We start from the raw sequence: 21,034 nt of genomic DNA, 5'->3' as shown, positions 1-21,034 counted from the left end.
TTGACTCTCAGTAGTGTTTCATTTCTTAGTCAAATCTCTGTCATGTTTAGAACTGTCTTTTTAATGGAATCACAGCCTCCTATGGTGAAATGTCAAACTACACATGACTGTGGCCTTCATTATGCTAATCTGACCTCACAACAGCCCTGTAAAGTAAGAAAGGCAAAAGTTTCTCCATTTTGTCAATGAGAAAACTGACGCTCAGAGACTTAAAGAAATTTCCCAGGCACAACTGCTAGTAAATGGCAAACCTAGGACCCAATCTCAAGTCTTCTGGTTCCAATTTCAACGCTCATTCAACTCGTCAGTGCTGTGAGTGAAAGGGGGTGGGAATAATACAAGACACAGAGAGAGAGAGGAATTCAGACAGAAGCTTCTGAAAATGTTTCATCAAAAGTATGGCTAACTAACCAGTTACCACTGTTAACTCACGGCTCTCTTAACCACCAGTCAACTAGGAGGCTGAAGGGGCAGACCTGGGACCCAGAGTTCAAAAGGTCCCAAGTCTCCAGGAATCTAGGGGTCTCAGAGAGAATTCAGAACTGGGTAAAACAATCAAAATGGTCTAGAAATTGGCTTTGGGACTAGTAATGAGAGTGATTACAGAGAATGCCTGAAAGAATGTTTTATGCTCAGTACCATTGTTGAACTGAGTAATGAGATACTCAGCTTGTAATTAACCTCAGCCACCTAGTTCATACCCTAGAATTTCCTCACAGTAACATAATGATTAGCTCTGCACCTGATCTGACCCTATGGGCTGCACTGCCATAAACAGGGTCAGAGAGGGGTTACCACTGGGGAAGGAGAGGAAGTAGAGAGACACCATGAACCTAGGCTCTTAGGCAACATAGGAGAGATAACTGCCCCATCCCAAATCAATGCCCGGAGGGGATGGCGGAAACTGAGCTGCTTCCAGAGCATCTCCTTGAGCTCTCTGCCGTTGAGAGCGATTCCTTGGAGGTACCGCAAGTCATCACACATCCACAATGACATCCAACATTAATGTGCTACCAGAAGAGATCCATTCAGTTCTAAGAAATACAATTGGTAAAGTGAACTTCCAAAAGAATTAGAGGAGTTGAAGCAGCATCTATCCATTTTAGTACATGCCTCGTGTTTAATCTTTTCTATGAGCTATTAATATACTGAATCTTGTAATATCCCTGAATACTGACACTTGACTGAAAGGTCCCCACTGCAGACACGTAAGGCTGGCTATCGTGCTCCATCAGTACACCAAGCATGGGATGAGATCATACGCTCGGGACCATGTTGTAACTCAATTAATATTCTTAATAACTAAACAATTGATCCTTATTAGGTTGTAGCAGAGTGAATGAGTTATTATTATAGACATGTGACCCTCATGAGAAAAGCTCAGACATAGAATCGTTTTGGAAGTGCCTTTCTCTATTAACCTCCAAAGCACTCAATCAGTGCTCCTGAATTATATGTAATACCTTGGATAGTGCGCACGGCAAAAGGCACCAAATACTTAGATTTGCCATCAGCTTTCTTTTTCACTCCCTCACGGTGATGAGACTGAGAATTTCTAAGCATGCCAAGAGTTTGAGGCACAAGAAGCCTAAAAACATCGTTTTCTGCACCTGACAAGTGTTGGCTTGCAAACTGGCCCCCGTACACAGAGGGCAAGGAGAGACAGACCATCCAGACTGACAGGTGGCAGGTTTCATAAGCAAGGGAACTTACTGATGTGGCCTGTCTTGGGCACTGCAAGATGAGTAGATCTCCACACCTGCCCACCAGAATCTTAGAAGTTTATGTAGCGGGCTTAATGGGGTTCTGTGCTGTATACCATCCACATGGTCTCAACAACACCTTCCTCTCTCACATCTGTGCCCTTGGAACAGCTACCCCTGTGGGAACAGTGGGCTGAACATTCCTTCCAAAGATGGGGAGGGGGTGAGGGGCCTCTGATTGCCCAGGTCCAGCTTGCAGGTCAACCGATGGTCATGTCCTCTCAATGACCTCCTCCAAAAACAGTGAAAACAACCTAAAACGTATTTTCTCTGTTTTGACTGAGGCTTAAAACATCATGCTCTTGCTTTTAATAAGCCATCAGAGTTGGTAAAAATAGGTCCATGAGCTTATGTGCTAGTTGATTTAACAGTAGTCTTCCATGGAAATCAAAGGGTTAGAGATCAGATAGCTTCAGAGGTTATTTCCAGACTCATTTCCAGATCCATATTACATGAGCAAATGTACACTTACCAAAATAAAACATTTAAACAACAAATATGTGTTCCTACCGCTAAATCAGCATAAACGGGAGATGAAAGAAAATAACGAATGTGTTATCTCTTTTGAGGACAATTTCCCTCTAGGTCCATTCTGATATTGTGCCAAGAATAATAATGATGCCGACGACTGGTCACCAGCTAGTCTCAGGGGTGGCAGTCGAAGCTGCGAGGTAACAGAGCGTGTGCTCAGGCAGGCGAGAGGTCAGACCTACAGGACTGACAGAGGACATAGCACGCCATGGGAGGTAGGCATCAGGAACTGAGGCAGAAGGGCAAGGAGAGAGGGCTTCTAAGAAACCTCTGGGCATAGATGCCCCAATATTTGCTGGAGATAAATGCTAGTCTTTAGGTTGGCACAACTCATGCTTACTTATTTTCTCCCAAGCTTTAATACTTACTTCTCTCTTTATAAAAATCACTACCCAGTGTGATTTTGTCTACTGTCATGATACCAACTCTACGCTGATGAAGAAGAAAATACATGTTGGGATTGGCTGTAACAGTCTTCTCGCCAACTGTTATTTCTTCTAGAAGCATGAACCTTGTCTTAGTCAGGTGACCTACTTCAAATGAAATGCAAATGCCTTATTGTTTAGAACAAGGATGGCACATATGAAGTCCCATCAGGCTCAGCAGGAATGAGTGCCATGATGGATGAGTGCCTCTGTCATGGTTGTGGAGGGGAGAGAGCTGGAGCGCAGAATAAGGTCAAACATGAAGCTAACAAAGCATCTAGTACATAACATGCACTTAATGGTGAAATCCCAAGGCATTCTTTTTATAGTGAGGAATAAGAAAAAGAAGGAAATTATCACCAATAATGCTCAATATTTTCCAAAATGTTTTGGCCAAACAACAGACCAAGGAAAAGAATTAAGTGCTATAAACATTGAAGAGGCAGTGACAAAAATGATTTGCAGTACAGCAGAAACTAACACAACATTGTAAAGCAACTATACTCCAAAGAAAAAATTCTGATTAAAAAAAAATTATCTTTATTTGCAGATGACATACTGCTTCCTCTAAAATCTGGAAGTAGTACAACAACTACTAGACTGAATAACAGCTTTTTAAAATTGCCAGAAACTAAACTCAGGACTTCCAGGATAAACATAGCTACCTAAGTTAGGATTTTTCCCTGTTCACTTTGTGGAAGTCACATAAAAGCAAAAAGGAGAATGAATAAAATTCCACAAACTCCATTTTCAGCAAAACCAGGAGTCAGATATACTATGCAGACTCTAAAACATATAAGATCTGCCAAAATCAGCAGAGATCAGCCAGAACTCATGCCTGTATTGGGGAAGAGAGCATGGAGAATGCTACAGGGCGTAGCAAAAACACATTTCTTGAAAATGGGGAGCCCCTCTTAGAGGCAAAAGCCCATGTCCCTTGTTTGCATCAACAAGCGGAGGAAATGGGTTGAGAAAGGGGGAGGATGGGGTAAGGGGGTAGCCGAGTCTCCCTGAACCATGTCTCGTCCAAAGAAGGAAACGGGGTAGGGCTGCACAGCAAATGGGGGCACACAGGCCCCCTCTACAGGAGGTGGACTCTCTCTGAGGCTGCAAAGAAGTCCTTCAACTAGCCTGATCTTTCTGCCCAATCTCTACCCCCAGGAACTTCTTTTCTAGGAAAGCTCAAATCATTTACTGATGGGTCATAAAGTAACCCTTTTTTTGTTGTCTTGTTTGTTTTGTAATAAATTTTATTTATTTATTTACTTATTTTTGGCTGCGTTGGGTCTTCGGTGCTGTGCGTGGGCTTTCTCTAGCTGCAGCAAGCGGAGGCTACTCTTCCTTGTGGTGCACGGGCTTCTCATTGCGGTGGCTTCTCCTGTTGTGGAGCACGAGCTCTAGGCGCGCGGGCTTCAGTAGTTGTGGCTCATGGGCTCTAGAGCGCAGGCTCAGTAGTTGTGGCGCACAGGCTCAGTTGCTCTGCGGCCTGTGGCATCCTCCCGGACCAGGGCTCGAACGCGTGTTCCCTGCATTGGCAGGCGGATTTTTAACCACTGCGCCACCAGGGAAGCCCTAAAATAGCCCATTTTTATTGGGTGAAGGATGGGCACAGCATTGACACAAAGCTAATACAGGAAAAAAATTGTGAAAAACAACAACAAAACAATAATAGATGAGTGCACTTGTCAGAAAACTATGACTATGAAGCACTTGAAATTTGTGAGCAAACATTTAACATGAATTTTTAAACTTAGAGAAGTGCCTCTATGAAGAAACACTACAAAGCAGAAACTGCAAAAGCTCAGAGATGTAAAATAATTTAATAAATAAATTAATTACCTTAATTTAATAAAAAATGAGCTAGAAGAAGCAGAAGACAAAAAATTTACAGAAATGAAGAAAAATTTAAAGGAGAATAAAATAATAATCAAAAAAATTTAAACACACTAAAATGGAGATAGAGGAAAATATAGGTGAATATTTTTAGAATCTTGGGACCAGAAAGGTTTTCCTAAACATGTCCCCAAAAAAGTTAAAACAATAAGGAAAATATCAATGAATTTGATTATATTAAAATTAAAATTTATGTATATGAGAAAAACATAAATTAAATTCTGGGAAACATTTGAAACATACATAACAAACAAAAGTTGATATTCTTTAGCCACACACACATATATTTTACAAGTTAATAAGAAAAATATAACACCTCAACATAAAAAAGTCAAAGGATATGAACAGACAAATCAAAAATAAGAAACACAAGTATTACTAAATAAAAAAGAAAAATTCAAAACAGAATGGCAAATGCCATTTTTATAAAGAAAATTATTTAAACATTTGTATGGGTACAAATGGGGGGGGAAAGCCACGCATGGATGAAACTGTCAAAATGTTAAAACTTATGTGGAAAATATTTTATGATTAGTTTTACTACTTCAGGAATCAGAAATAAGTAAAATATTTCAATATTTTTTAAAAGCACACAATTAAAACATCACAACAACATCACAATAAGACCAAGGTTTAAATTAGTGTTTCTCAACAGGGCTGCTTTGCTTCCCCAGGGCACATTCAGCAATGTCTGCAGACATTCCTGGTCGTCACAACTGGTAAGAACTGATATTGGCGAACAGTGGATAGAGGCCAGAGACGCTGCTTAATATCTTACAACGCACAGGACAGCCCCTCACAGAAAAGAACCATCTGACCTAAAATGTTAATAGTGCTGAGACTGAGAAACTCTGACCTAGATGGAAATAAGACAGGACCTATTTGTAAGAAAGAAGTAGTGAGAAGATGCTGTGTTGACTTAATGTCTTATGATTAGCCCACATCAGAAATCTCAAGGAACTATTTCAAACTGTTCGGAAGTTGCCTCACATTCACTTCTCCATATATCCCTGTGGGAACCAGCATCGTACTGCACCTAACCCCGTGGCCTCCACAGAGCTGGAAGGGTGATGCTTGTAGAATCAGCCTTGCAAAACCACTGAGAGGCAGCCCTAACTTCCAAGTCAGGAGAGCACAGCTGTACAGGCAGAATCCTCCTAGATAGAGGTGAATGGCCAGGAGGGTGGGTGTGACCTTCCACTCTGCTCCTCTCCATTCCTGCCTGTGGGAAGGCACTGCTTATGGGGGAAATCAGTTCTAACCTCCCTGTGGACCCTCATAACCAACGGCTTCCCAGAAGATAGAGCTAGATGTTGGGCTTTTGATGACCAAAGTACCTTTTTTTGAGTCCCTAGCAAGAGATTACTAAGATAAGGTTTATTGGAAGAGAAATGGTTTTCTAAATTCTTTAAGCTTCAGTTAGTACATCAAGATTCAGACTTGGCCGACTTTACCATTAAGCCAGCGATAGGGAGAAGCAAGGCTATGCTGTAAGGGGGATCCCTGCCATGGGAAAAGGAAGGTTAAAGACTATACTTTTCATTCCCAGAGAAGGTGGAAAGGGAAAGGAGAAAAGGGGAGCAAAGGATATATGTGTTCTGGCAACTTGCTCCAGACCAAATTCCAGAGGGAACAAAGAAGTAGATGTATCTAGACAAATATGAGGGAAACTTGGAGCTAGTTGCTTCCTTCACCATACAGAACCTGGGAAAGCTGAGAGCCTCCAAGAAGAGGTTGTATCATATGTGACAGGAAGAGAACAGGTAGATGAAGCTGAAATACCACGCCTGGTTGCCCATGCCTGAGTGGAGGGTGCAGTGCCTCCAGACACTAGTGTGTGCCCTAGGAAGTCGCAAAGAAACACTGAGATGACCAGTTGACTTTCTGAGGCCCGGGATAGAGAGATGTCAAGCATTTCAAAACTGATGGGCAAATGGTGGGTTTTGGCTATGGACACCATCACAGTACCAAACACCACCAGGTATCACCAGCCACTAACCCTTCAGAGGACACCAAACCCCAGAGCAGGAACCAGAGAGGGCTCAGAAGGACTGTTCCTCTCCTATGTGGATAAGAAGTCCCTCAATTCCTTGTCACCATGAGAACCCTTAAAGCTCCCCCAACCCAACCCCATAGATGCCATCTTGGAGATGGGGAGAGAAGAAGAAATTTGAAGATGGAGTTGAAAGAGACGATTTGAATTGAAAAGGACTGAAATCAGTGAACTGACATGCGTGTGTCCCCCTGCCCACTTTCCGTTAAGTCCGTGATTGAATATTTGAGAAGCCTACGTTTGCTTCCATATCTGAGCAGTGGTTTGTAAATGTGTTGCACCTTTTCGGGATTTCCTCAGAAACTGAATCAGAGTGAGATGTCCCCACTTGTGTCTGGGCTTTGTCGGAAGGAGTAACTCTGACTTTAGCCAGAAGCCAGAGGAGGGAGCTGGTAGCGCTCATCCCCCGTGTCTTTCTTTTGTTTTATACACTCACACGCATGTACACACACACACACACACACACACACAATTAAAGCTTTTGTTTTAAAATGGTTAGTTTGAAAGGAATAAAACAACTCTAGAAAATGTTTTAATTTAAAAAAACCACACAAAATCTTACCAATGAAAAATTCTTGTCCTAAGATGGACCAATACAGAAATATCTGCTCATCTTTGGAGAGTTAGTCTCAGTCCTTATCCAAGAAATGTGCCGTTTTGCATATTATAAACTTTTTTTTTTTTTAAAGCCCGTGTGGGCTTGAAGAGTATAAACCCAGGTGGGACAGCACCCTCTGTGGGATTAATGGCTTATGTTTCTGGTTTGAGCTTTGGAATCATGAGTGGAATTTTCCTTTGTAAATACCCTGTCTGACTCTTTGGGGCCGGGCACGGTGGGCATTCATGGAGACCCTCCCCAGTGCTTCCTAAATTCAGCTTTCATGACGCTGGTGATCATATTGCTGCACGTGTTCTGGGGCACTGTGTGTTTGGATGCCTGTGAGAAGACAAAGTGGTCCGCCCTCCTTGTAGTTCTTCTCCCCTATCTGCTGATGTCAGCCCTGAGCTTCATAAATCCTCGTTGTGGATTAAAGCTGGTGTCTGCATACATCATCCTGGTGCTCATGGGTGTCTGGACATTCTTCGTTTCTGCCGGAGCCTGAAAGTCTGCCTCCTCTGCCAAGACTAGGGCTCCCTCCTCTTCAAGCAGCGCTCCAGATAACCTCCAAGGACCAGCGCTTCTGAAACAGGAAGCTGCGCCTTTAGTAGAAGCGCAGCTGGGTCTTCTTCTAAAAGTCCATTTTCCTGGTGAAATTTAGAATAAACAGTACTATCTAGATACGACATGGCTTTCATGCAACAGCTTTCTGAAAGGGATACATCAGTGGCGTGCAGCCTGGCTGCAAGTTGGGATCACCTGGGAAAACATAAAGACTAATGTTCTGGGCTCCACCCTCCAGATTTAATTGGTCTGGGCATTTGGTAATTTTTTAAAGCTTCTTAGATAAAACTCCGATGTGCAGCCAGTTGAGAACTATCCATGTCCAAATAGGAACTTTCTGAGAACACCGTAAGTAGATAAGAATGAGATGTTTAGCTATCTCCTAACTCAGTTTGTGTTGAGCAAGTAACTATCTGAATGTCAAATAGAAGTCTAGTTGGCCTTTGTCTTTTTAAGTTCTGAAGTCACAAAAGACTAAAGGGCTATCATCTCTGTGAACTGTTTTCTCGTACTTCACTAGTACTCTGTTTTATGAGAACATGGTAGGCTATGCTTCTAACTACAATAATAAATTGCACTGACTTACTATGATAAAAAAAAAAAATTCTTGTCCTGTATTTCTTTTCTTTTTTCCTGTTCTTAACCTTGGTCGCCTTACTTTTTTAACTTTATAATCTCACAGGCTGTGCTTTCATCTTAAAATTTATCTTTCTAGTTCTACCTTTTATCTTTTACCTGTTAGGCTTTCAGTTTTTAAATCTATTTTAAATTTTTATTTATTGTCATAATATCTATTAGACTTATTTATTTAAATTCTTAATGTTTATACTCTTCCCCCAAATCCTTTTTTCCATCTTTATATGGCCAAGTTGAAAAAACAGGGGCATACAGCAGCAGAAAGGGTCAAAGTGCTAAAAGGAGAGAATGGAAATTTTCTTCTCAGCCTCCTACATTATTTTTGGGCCACAAGACAATTTTCTAGAAAGTCTTATTCATTATTCACACTTTATTATAGTATGGAATTTCTACCATGCCACATGCCTCCTGGTGGTATTGAACTTCTCAATAGTTCTCAATAGATATTCAATAGATAGCAGGTTTCTGGTGCCCTTTCACAGTAGCCTGGTGCTACTTCCCACCCATTTATATACCAGGAGGTTGACCACCCTTTCAGGCAGTTCTCAGGCTTCCCAGGGACCCAGAAGAAAAGAGGCAAACACTGGCTAGAGTGAAGGATATATTATATAGGGCTTTTTTTCATTTTGTGCTTCTGTTTTTGTTTTTGTTTTGTTTAATAGTGCAACTTGGACCTCTGCTGGACCTTGGGAATCCAGGCGTGTCTAGAAGGGCAGACAGTAATAAGCTAAGGATCTCCCCTTTGCATTCTCTTACCAACCAAGGATCCCAGGAAGGTCCTACAGGAACATGGTAGAAGCTTAGGTGTTTTGAATTTTCCTCTTCCTAGGGTAGAACAATTGCAACATTTGGGGGTCTCAGGTCTTGACAGTGCCTCAGGGCTCTAGCCTCACTGCTTCTTTTCAAACTGTTAAAAATATTTTTATTGTGAGCTAGAGTAAAAATACATTTTACGTGGTGATCCAGTACACACACACACAGCACACATATTGACACAAATAACATTTTATCAAGTAATACCCTTACTCCATATGATACAGTTAAAAAGCAACAAAGCTAATATAAATGTGATTTTATGATTATTTAATTGCAACATTATATTCTATGTGTCTCTAACCTACTAAGATTATTTCTTTACCCCTGCTTTGCAAATGGGAGTTTGAAACGCTAAATAAAGGACTTTTCCCAAAGAGTTAGCTTGCTACAAAGTAATATAAACAAATACAATAATAGTTAACATTTATTAAGATTTAGTATGTGCTAGGCACTGCCCTATGTGTACTTTGGATGATAATTCTGTGGCAAAGGTACTATTTTTATTTTCATTGCTACATTTTATGTAAGGAAAAGGGCATTTAGGGATTAAGTGGCCTCTCTAGATCACATAACCAATTGCAAAACAGACCTTAGATTCGACCCCAGGTTTCCTGGCTCCAAAATTACACACTTATCCACTAAATTACATTTTTCTACTCCCATCCATCTTCAGAGAAATTAAAGTAAAATCCCCCCCTTGTCCTACTCAGCTTAAAGGACAGGACCAATAAGGCTATGGTATCCCAAGTACCTAACTTCTTTTGGGTACCCTGAAGATGTTTCACCAGTGAGCCCAACTCTAGCCGGGTGACGGGGTGACATTGCCAATCAGGATATATTTACCTTGGCCTCCGAAATCCAGGATGTGGCACAATGAACAAAAATATCACCTAAGAAATAATATGACACCAAGAGACACACCTCTTTAGCCTGGTAGAATCCCTGGCAACAATTCTCTCCAACTGATCTTCTACATTACAATCCAAGTTATCTTTACATTCACAAATTTTAGCCTGTTACTCCTACAATTAAAATATTCATGACTTTCATCATATACTCACTAGAGTCTAAATAAATTATTTTGCAATGTATACAAATGCCAAATCATTATGTTGTACACCCCAAACTAACATAATGTATGTCGATTATACTTCAGTTGAAAGGAAGGAAGGAAGAAAGGAAGGAAGGGAGGGAGGGAGGGAGGAAAGAAAGAAAATTATATATGGCCATGATCTTGCCCCAACTTAATTTGAATCTCACTCTGTAGTTCCCTATTCACAAAACCTTAATTTTAGCCCTTTCGCACCTTGTTTGCCTAGATCTTTACTCATCCTTAAAAATCCAGTTCAACCAGAGCAGAATGTGAAAGCCTCACCTGTGTAGATACTCAAATAGCCAATCATTGGAACAGAAATAGAGTTGAAGAGAATAACAGTGATCCAGGAACTAAAAGAAAAAAGAGAGAGAGAGAAACGAAGGAATGTGATCTGGGAGTTGGTGGAGAACACCAGCAATGAAGAGAAGTGGTTGAAAAGCCTGGTGACTTGAGATTCAAGAGTGGGTGCTTTGGGGAGGAGATGAAATGACCTGGAAGAGACACACAAGAGCAAGGATGATTCTCAGCACTCTTTTTGAGAAGCCTGCAGAGGAAGCAGTGTCCTAGGGGGAGAGAGAGATTTTCTTTGGAAAGACTTTGTTTACAGAGGGAATTCAAGGTTTAAAGGAGAATTTTTTAAAAATCCAGTTCAATATCATTTCCCCCACCTTCCCCAGCAAAAGTAAGAACAGCCTCCAAAACATTGTAAGAGATAATTCAAGTGGAGTTATTGCTATTACTAGGGTAATAGTATAAGATGGTTTACAGAGGCAAACAAGAACCTCTTTCAAATTTTTTTGATAACTATCCTCTAATGCTACCTTGGGCATGCCCCTCTCAAACGTTCTAGGTAAGAGAGTAAATCAGTACAGCCTCTGAATTTTTTGTGTTAACTTGGCTAGGCTATGCCATTTGTCTGATCAAACACTAGCCTAGATGTTGCTGTGAAGGATTTTATAGACATGATTAACAAGTACAATCGGTTCACTTTAAAGGAGTAAAGGAGATGACCCTCAGTGATGTAGGTGCAGCCCATCCAATCAGTTGAAGACCTTATGAGCAAAAAAAAAAGAGAGAGAGAAAGAATAAAAGGAGTTCTGCTCCAAGATGGTGAAATAGAAATCCATTCTGGAGGGTGACGTCATGAAGATGGCACCATAGGTCATTCCTGACTTCAGCCCCCTCAAAGGAAGACCAGCTAGCAACTATCCAGAGAGAAGACACCATTGTGAAAATCCCAGAACCCGGGGTGGAGACAGGAGGTGAGGCTTAAGCCTCACCCTGGACCACAGAGATGGAGAAGGACCACATTTGATGGGTAAGAGAAGTTTCACTTGGAGCTTGTTGCCCCTCCCCTAGGCCAGCACAGCACTGCACCAAGAGGTCCCCCCCCCCTTGGTCTATGGTTTCCCCAGGGGGAAAAAGAGAGCCCAAGGTGGACCTCCAGCTTCCCCAGCATTTCAGACACTTCTCAGGAGGCCCACTTGGGTCTCTCCTCATGGGGATCACAGGGGGAAATCTGTGGGCCTCAACCACTGGGTATCAGATAGAGATGGAGAAGGAGAAGAGGACTTACAACAACCTCAGATCTATGCAGACTGTGTTCCTGCTTGCAGAAGAGCCTGAGCAGAGATTCTGGCCAGCAGCTCTGCCCATCTATGAAAGTATGTGTGTGTGTGTCTGTGTGTGTGTGTGTGTGTGTGTGTGTGTGTTTTGGGGGTGGAGGGGGACAGATACACCTAAGCCATTCAAAACAGGTTGGCAGGCAGGAGCAGGGCAGTGGGAAAACATTTGGGGGAGGATGAAGAGAGAGGAAGCAAGTGTCTCCTTGGTTCTGGCAGGGAAAATATGGCAACTGCCAGAAATGTGACAGATTTGTCACAAGCATGTGAAAACACCTCAAGAATGGTGTTTGCTCACATTATGTACCCTATGCCTAGTGCAGAGCATGGAACATATTAAATATTCGTTGGCTGAATTCAAAGCGAAGGTATGAATGAATTAACCATATAAATTAAAAAAAAAAAAATCCTTTCTGAGTTCCCAGCCTGCTGGCCTGCTCTACGAAGCTCAGACTCAAGACTACAACATCACCTGTTGCCTGAGTTTCCAGCCTGCTAGCCTATCTTACAGATACCAGACTTGCCAGCCCCCATAATTGTGTGAAGCAATTCCCTGTTTTTAAGCTACAGATGTACTCAATGTGTAAATGAAATTATGCATGTCCAAGGCTCAGTAGTACTGCAGAAACAACTAAATGCCCTTCACTGAACTATTAGTTGGAAAATTATGGCACACCCATAGCTAGAATTTGCAACCATAAACAAGAAAGCTCTCTATATCCTTACCTTGAATTTTACCCAAGGCAATATTAAGTGAAAAAAACAAGACATGGAATAAGGTGTATGGATGCTACCATTTTCATAAAAATAAGGGAGCCAGTTAGTCTGGGGGCACAGGCCTGCAATGGCTGCTTACAGGATGGTTTTCCTCTGGCTACAGTGCCTTCGTTTCAGCTGGCAGCAGTGGCATCTGTAATGGTGGTGTCAATGGCTATGAGAGTGGGAGGAATCAGAACTTGAAAAACCATAGCTCTACTGAAATCTCTTAGAATCACACATGTTGAAACAGAAATGAGGGCAGGTCTTCAGTCACTAATGAAATACTGATACTTCTTTATTATGGTCAAAAATATAAAACTAGAAAATAAAACTGTAGAATGACTTTTCTATTTATGAATGTAGCCTTTTACATAAAAAATGCCTTACATAATAAATCATGAGGTCAGATTTTAAATCCTGGCACACTCAACATGTATAAAAAGAACTTTGTAATCACATGTTCTCACTGCAGGCTGCAGCTGGAAAGTATGGAAAATAAACGGATTTTTTAAACTATTTAATCTTTTGAAGTTTAAATATGTGTTATAACAACAATATACTTCTACCATCACACAGTCATTGTTAATATTTTTCATATTTGCTTCTAATTTCTTCCTAAAAAAACCTAAGATGTATTTTCCAATTAGAAAATGATGACATAATCATTATTGACAGTGTTAAAATATGAAAACTTTAACGATGTTATTAGGGCTAACCAAACCAATATGAAATTGGCAGAAATAAGTTTATTGTTCTGTAATAAAAATTTTCAAGTCAACGCACATATTTATAACCTGTAAAAGTCTCCTCTAAAAGATCACCAAAGGGCTTCCCTGGTGGCGCAGTGGTTGAGAATCTGCCTGCTAATGCAGGGGACACGGGTTCGAGCCCTGGTCTGGGAAGATCCCAAATGCCTCACTAGGCCCGTGAGCCACAACTACTGAGCCTGCACGTCTGGAGCCTGTGCTCCACAACAAGAGAGGCCACGATAGTGAGAGGCCCGCGCACCGCGATGAAGAGTGGCCCCCGCTTGCCGCAACTGGAGAAAGCCCTCGCACAGAAACGAAGACCCAACGCAGCCAAAAATAAATAAATAAATAAATAAAAAAAAATAATAATAAAAAGATAAAAGATCACCAAAGACTGTTTATTTAATCCTGTTTTAATCAATGTTAAATTCTTTGCAAATTATTACATGATATATTTCAGTAAGGGTTTAAAGGAGGAAGAAGCCACCTATTTTATGTTCATTGTACGTGTTCTTAACAATCATCATTGAACAGTATTAAGTAGCCAGGGAGCAGATAGGTTGGTTTAGGTGCTTTGTTAACCCAGTTAAAGATACACCCTTTGATTTTCCAGAATATAAACTCTTACCAGGACCTCTCCTCTCTCTGACCATTAAATGCTGTTGATCCTCAAGATTCTTTCCTGGACCTGTGTCCTCTATAAGCTCTTAGCACCATTTCCTTGCATTCTCCTGGTTTACTTGTCACTTGCAGGCTGGTGACACCTGGATCACTATCTCCAACACTGGACTCCCCATTGAACCAGGCTTGCTGGATCTTTCCATACGTATATTCCCTGGGTGCATCTAACTCAATGTGTCTAATAGTGAACTCACCATCGTTCCCCCAAAACTGTTCCTTCATCAGCGTTCACTGGCACCTGCTTAGTCAATCAGGAACCAGTGAGCACCCTTTGCTATTCTCCCTCCTTGCCTTCATGTCAGATTTCTCAAGCCTCTCCAATTTTACAGCCTAAGTGGTCTCAATCTCCTGCCCAAGATTAGGCTCTGAACATCTCTTACCTGCATTGTTTCAATCACTTCCTAATTATCCTGCCTGTATTCGTTCTTAGCTTTCTCTGCATTCATCCACAATGCTGTCGGAAGGATGCGTTCGAAATGCACTTCTGGAGAGAAATTATGAGTTGAGGTCACACAACTTGGTCTATGAAAAAGCATGAAGCCATATAATCCTACTGTATCTCCTGGTTTATTAAATTTATACTTTTTTAATATATGGAGAACTTTATAACATATAAATAAAAGTTTGTAAGGTCGTTTTCAACTTACAAATGCCTGACATATAACCATCTCTTACCTAGACACGGATGTCTCATTCAGGAGTTCACTTCCTCCAATATCCTGCTGAAAACAGAGCCTCCCCATTGTACAACTCCAAGGTTATTGAAGTCAGTGTGAGGGGCACCCCTTCAATGACAACGGCGCCCCCTAGTGTTGGCAACAGAGCGGTACTAACTGGATGTCTTCTCCCTATTGCGCTGGAATCACCTGGGATTCTAGCCTCTTCTCTGCTGCCTGCTTTCCCATCACCTTTACTTCCCATTTCCTTCCACTGCTGAGGACAAGTGCGATCTTCGCCCCTCCTGTTGCTTCTCGGGATGCCTGTGTGATTCCCTACTGCCACTTTGATCATCAGAGCCCTCTTTAATGGCCCAGGACTCCCTCTGATGCCACAAGAATCCTAGAAACCTCACTGCTAACCGCTGCTTCCGAGGCTATAAAGCAGCAGAACCAGAGTGGGCTGTATGGGAACTGGAGAGTGGGGAGATGTGAACTGACCCCACTGAGAGGAACCCAGAATTGACTTCTTCACAGAAATAATGCTATCATCCCGGCTATGTACTATTATTAATACCGTAATTAAGTACAGAGGTGCTAAATAGGACTTTAAGGGTCATTCTAGAAAATTACACTACTACATAAGCACTGTGGCTGTTGGAAAATGCATGCTTAACTGATTTAGAAAGGAACACTTGGAGTGTAATCAGCTGATAGTTGAGCCCAAATAAATGAATCATGTTAATGTTTAAAAATCCATTGGAGGCAATGCACACTTGAACTATTATATAATATCCATCTTCACTAATATGTGTATTTTCAGCTGTTTGCAGGAGGGGCCATTTTCCTGGAATCGGGTACACTGAGGTCAGACTTAGAATTGGAATAGTGTAGACAATGATCTGTATCCAAAGTCGGTTTCTAATGTTACTCCTCTTGCCCCTTTGCTCCAGCCTGACCGTGTTTCTTGAAAACACCAAGGTCAGGTGCACCTTTGTGTGCCCCCATTGTCCAGAATACACTTCCCAAGATTTTTGCTTGACTCTCCCCACAGCTACATTTGTCCTCCCCCGATGACACCATAGCTGAGAACCCAACTTCAAATAGGCTCCCATCCAACACCCTTGCTCTGCTTTATTTTTCTTTAAAATATATATTTACCTGAAAGATATGTTTGTTTGCTTCTTTTCTGCTTCTTCAGCTAGAATGTAAGACTCACAGGGGCAAGGGATTTGTTCCTCATCTTCCCTGCTGAAACCCCAGGTGCCCGGCGTGGCACATGGTAGATGCATAGGAGACACAGAACAATAAATATATGATTTCAAGGAATGAATGAATTCGTTTGCCATTCTTTTTTTTTTTTTTTTAGTTTTCCATTCTTAATATGATGTCTTCTCTCTTTTCTTAGTCAGATTTGTTAGACTGTCTAATTGATCTCTTCAAAGGACACTGTGGTGAAAAGCATAATGCAGTTGTTAGAACAGGCCCTGAATCTGCTTGGAATTCTGGCCCCAGCACTTTCTAGCCTTATAACCTTGAACAAATTATCTCACCTCTCAAATCTCCACTCCTCATCTATAATATTGAGGTAACAAAAGAATTTTCCTCATAGGATGTGATGACAATTAAATGAGTTAATGCATATAAAGCTCTTAGTATGGTGCCTGCCTATTGCTTAAATATCATTAAGCCCATGGTTTTATAGTTCTATGGTATGTGTGCGTGTTTTCAGGCATACGCTCACATGCACAGAGCTTTGCTTCTTAGTTAATAAATTTTTACTTACCATTCAAAATGTACTTTTTAGTGGTTTGGGGTTGTTGTTCGTTTGCTAGATTCTGAAATTGGTTCTTTGGTTGTCATTTGCTCTAATTTTCTGGCTCTCTGATTGCTAGTCTGGCTCAAGTATCTCATTATTTTTCATTTATTGCCCAATTGAATAAATAGCAATCGAGTGCTTCCCAAATGTGGCTGGTGGAATATCAGGCACTAGGTTTTTTTAAAAAGCATATTTTTAAGGCTTTTTCAAGATCCTCTTGGGATGGGGGCCAGGAACGTGTATTTAAACAGTTTCTCCAGATGATTCTTCTGTGCCGCAGAATTTGAGAGCCACCAAAAGAGGACCATGGGAATTGGCAGCTGGTCAGGCATTGCTCAGACATCACATACATCAGAGTTTCCTGCACGAAGCCTTGCTCCTTCCTATTCTCCCTCCAACTCTCCTCTGTAGAGAACTGCCCCCGAGAGTTCTCTGCACTGCGTGTACCCGATAAGCCTTGGTTGGTATTCCTGAAGTTTTGGGCATTTCTTTCTATCTGCTCTCTTGGTTGAAAGGAGAAAAAAATTGACCCTGCTTGGCTGAAGAGCCCTTTTTACTGCCAACACTGTTTGGTGAACAAATGTATCCTCCAAATCCTTTAACAATGTACATGTATGTCAAATCATCACATGGTACACACTGAATATATTGCAATTTTATTTGTCAATTATGCCTCAGTAAAACTGAGGGAAATTTTTTACCCTCCAGCTCTGCCACTCCTGGCAACCCTTCATGAAGAAGACTTCAGGGAATTTCCCATCTTTGCTGAAACCCATCCATGCATCCAGCCCTTGCTCTCTAAGCTGTGAGGAATCAGCTGGGGCTTCTCTATTACACCCACTTACCGTCTATCACACAGCAATGTACCCCCAGGGTCTTCGTTCATTTTAGTTCAAATTGTGCTTCACCTGGAAGATCCTCTTTGTAGTTTATCGTCCGCAGTTGAGTCTTTGTTAGCTTCAGCCCTGCTATAATTTTCTGCTCTGTTATTGCTTCTTTGGGGTATTTTCAGTGATTGTGGGGAAGACGTTTGTTTGCTTGTGTATTAACACGGCCATTTTTCCCCAGACAGCAGTTTTTAGAAGATAAGTCTCCTGATCAGATAGTTTCATTGCTAGTGACTCATTCTCAATTCAAAGAACTAGTTACTGGCCAGAGCAGGAAAGAAATGTTCAGGCTTCGTTTTCATACACCTTGAGAACTTCTGGAAGGAGCTGCCCTGGAAGGCATAGAGAGGCCTTGGGCCAGAAGGCACGCTGCAGACCACCTGAGCGTGTTCGAGCCTGGGAAAGGCTTATATCCCCAAACCTGGAATTCACATGGGAGGGCTCGTGCCTGCAGACGCTGCCTGGGGGCAGTGCAAGCTAGTGGAAGTCGTGGGACAGGCGGATCTGAAACTGCTAGTGAATCTGGCCTCAAAAAGAGGGCTCAGATTCTGTTCATTACTGACAACAGATAGTCTTGCTCATAACATCATTATTAAAAATAGCCCTTTGGGCTCCCCTGGTGGCGCAGTGGTTGAGAATCCGCCTGCCAATGCAGGGGACACGGGTTCGAGCCCTGGTCTGGGAAAATCCCACATGCGGCGGAGCAACTAAGCCCGCGCGTCACACTACTGAACCTGCGCGTCTGGAGCCCGCGAGCCACAACTGCTGAAGCCCGCGTGCCTAGAGCCCGTGCTCTGCAACAAGAGAAGCCACTGCAATGAGAAGCCCGTGCACGGGAACGAAGAGTAGTCCCAGCAACGAAGACCCAACGCGGCCAAAAAAAAAAAAGACTTGATCTCTGGTCGGGGAGCTAAGATGCCACGTGCCTCGCGGCCAAAAAAACAAAGCACAAAACAGAAGCAAGGCTTCCCTGGTGGCGTAGTGGTTGAGAATCCGCCTGCCAATGCAGGGGACACGAGTTCGAGCCCTGGTCTGGGAAGATCCCACATGCCGCGGAGCAGCTGGGCCCGTGAGCCACAATTACTGAGCCTGCGTGTCTGGAGCCTGTGCTCCGCAACAAGAGAGGCCACGATAGTGAGAGGCCCGCGCACCGCGATGAAGAGTGGCCCCCGCTTGCCGCAACTGGAGAAAGACCTCGCACAGAAACGAAGACCCAGCACAGCCATAAATAAATAAATAAATAAACAGAAGCAATATTGTAACAAATTCAATAAAGCCTTTAAAAAATGGTCCACATCAAAATAATCTTAAAAAAAAAAAAAAAAGTCTCGTTAGAAAATGTTATTTGTTAATAGAGCTTCAGACCCAAAAATGGGACTTCTTGGGCTTCCCTGGTGGTGCAGTGGTTGAGAGTCTGCCTGCCAGTGCAGGGGACACGGGTTCGAGCCCTGGTCTGGGAAGATCCCACATGCCGCGGAGCAACTAGGCCCGTGAGCCACAGTTACTGAGCCTGCGCGTCTGGAGCCTGCGCTCCGCAACAAGAGAGGCCGCGATAGTGAGAGGCCCGCGCACCGCGATGAAGAGTGGCCCCCACTTGCTGCAACTAGAGAAAGCCCTCGCACAGAAACGAGGACCCAACACAGCCATAAATAAGTAAATAAAATAAATTAAAAAAAAAAAATGGGACTTCTCTGGTACTGGAAACACGGTAACCTAACAGCTCTGCCTCATAGTGACAAACCTATTTGATCTGAGATTTTTTTCAAATTCATTTACTTAAGAAATTAGGTCGTTCACTACAATTAATTTGGCAAGCCAAGACTGCCAGCTGCTCAAGTGAGATCCCCAATTTTCTCACAAATTGAATAAACACTAATTTGTTTGTTGATATGATTATGGAATTAGCAAAATGGCTTGTTCCTCAGTGTGAAAAATTAAGATCCAAGTTATTGCATGATGGCTTACCCCAGTTACAAGTTAAATGAAATGGAGACTCTACTGATCACAAACTAAAAAACCATTGTTAAAAATAAAGACCATTTGGACATAGTTTGAAACTGCAAGCTGTGATTTCCATGCGGTCCCCATGCTCTCTCTCTAATATGGGTCCCACATCTTACTTAAAATGGTGCTGACCCTTCCTAGACCTCTGTTCTCAGATTGCCTTCGTCTCATTATAAGAATCTCATGTGTAATAGGTTAAATTTGCATTAAGACTTTATATTCTATATTCTCTATACACTTGTCCACTACTTGCATCAGTTTTTGAGATTCCAAAAAAATGCTGAAGAAGGTTTATTATCTTCTCATTATCTCATTATTTAAATTCAAAAGAGATTAATTTGCAGAAAATGACACCTTTTACTCAGAAAAGTATCTGTGTGCCGCTGGGGGAAGGGGGTGCTTATTTTCTTCCTGCTTTCATTTCCATAGAGAGGAAGGAAGGGTACTGAAGATGCGTCCCGCCCCTCTTCCCCGCCTGCTTGCCTGGAAGCAAGGACGGACTCACCTGTCTGGAGACAGTGGAGGCAAAGAACGGGCTCCCGTGTGGTTCTTTCTCCGTCTTCCTGAGGGGTCTCCATTTCTCCTTCAGTCCACCGTGAGCCGGGAACAGCCAGCAATGGACGTACCAGGGAGAAAGGGGGACCTGGGGGCCCAAAACGCTCTGGTCTGTATGGCTGGGGCTGAGGCAGGCTGGGATTCTCTGTCTTCCTGGAAAGATGAGCGTCTACACCTCTAATCAGGGGAGTGGGTGAAAAAGCTCTAGATTTGGGGTCAGACAGGAGTGTAAAAAACTCTACTCCAACTCAGCACACCAGGTAATTGTTTGAGATAATTATTTGATGTTGTTCTGGAAGGCTCAATTAATTACTGTGTCAGGTTTCTGGTTTTTGTTTTTTTCTTTTTTCTTTTCCAAATTTACTAGAAAGCAAGAAGAGGAATAATTATATTTCTTGAGTTGGGACACGCCCACTCACTAACTCCCTCACGCCGATCTCCAAATCATCCAATCTATAGCCTTGAAGACTCTGAATTAAAAGACTACTGGAAATTATTTCTCTGCATTTTACTTTAAATAATATTCACCAAGGGGCGGGGTGGGGGCAGAGCACTGAAATTCTGAGTAAGCATCTAAATTCAACACTAGATGTCACTATCCTAATCTTTTGAATTAGGTATTCAACCATTTTTCCCCCAATCTGTTTTATGTTCTTCTTAAAAATGATAGTAACAAATGCCAAATATTTGACCCTAGATTATCATTAGCCAGATGTTTCTTTTGGGGGGGGCAGGGGGGTTGCTCCTCCCTGCCCCTTGTCTAAGCTCTGAGAACATTAAGTCTGAAGTCTAACAACCACGTTATGGTCTGGAGCAATGGTTCTCAATCTTGGCTGCACATTAAAATCACCTGGGAGATTTTTTTTGAGTACTTATGCATGAGCCCCTCCCAAAGACTCACGTAGATGGTACAGGGTGGGCTGTGAA

The 21,034-nt window shown here is 42.3% G+C and overlaps 1 pseudogene across 1 annotated transcript; it reads left to right on the top strand.

The window, feature by feature from the left end:
• Positions 1-242: 242 nt before the first annotated feature.
• On the top strand, positions 243-7,794 carry LOC309611265 (gamma-secretase subunit APH-1B pseudogene; annotated as a pseudogene). The gene is made up of 2 exons: positions 243-312; positions 7,251-7,794. The product of its transcript is annotated as a gamma-secretase subunit APH-1B pseudogene (transcript).
• Positions 7,795-21,034: the final 13,240 nt, after the last annotated feature.

This window comes from Balaenoptera borealis, assembly GCF_965194805.1.
Source record: "Balaenoptera borealis genome assembly, chromosome: 14".
Classification (NCBI taxonomy): domain Eukaryota; kingdom Metazoa; phylum Chordata; class Mammalia; order Artiodactyla; family Balaenopteridae; genus Balaenoptera; species Balaenoptera borealis.
The sequence above is the reverse complement of the archived record's forward strand: the minus strand, read 5'-3'. Positions and strand labels throughout refer to the sequence as shown.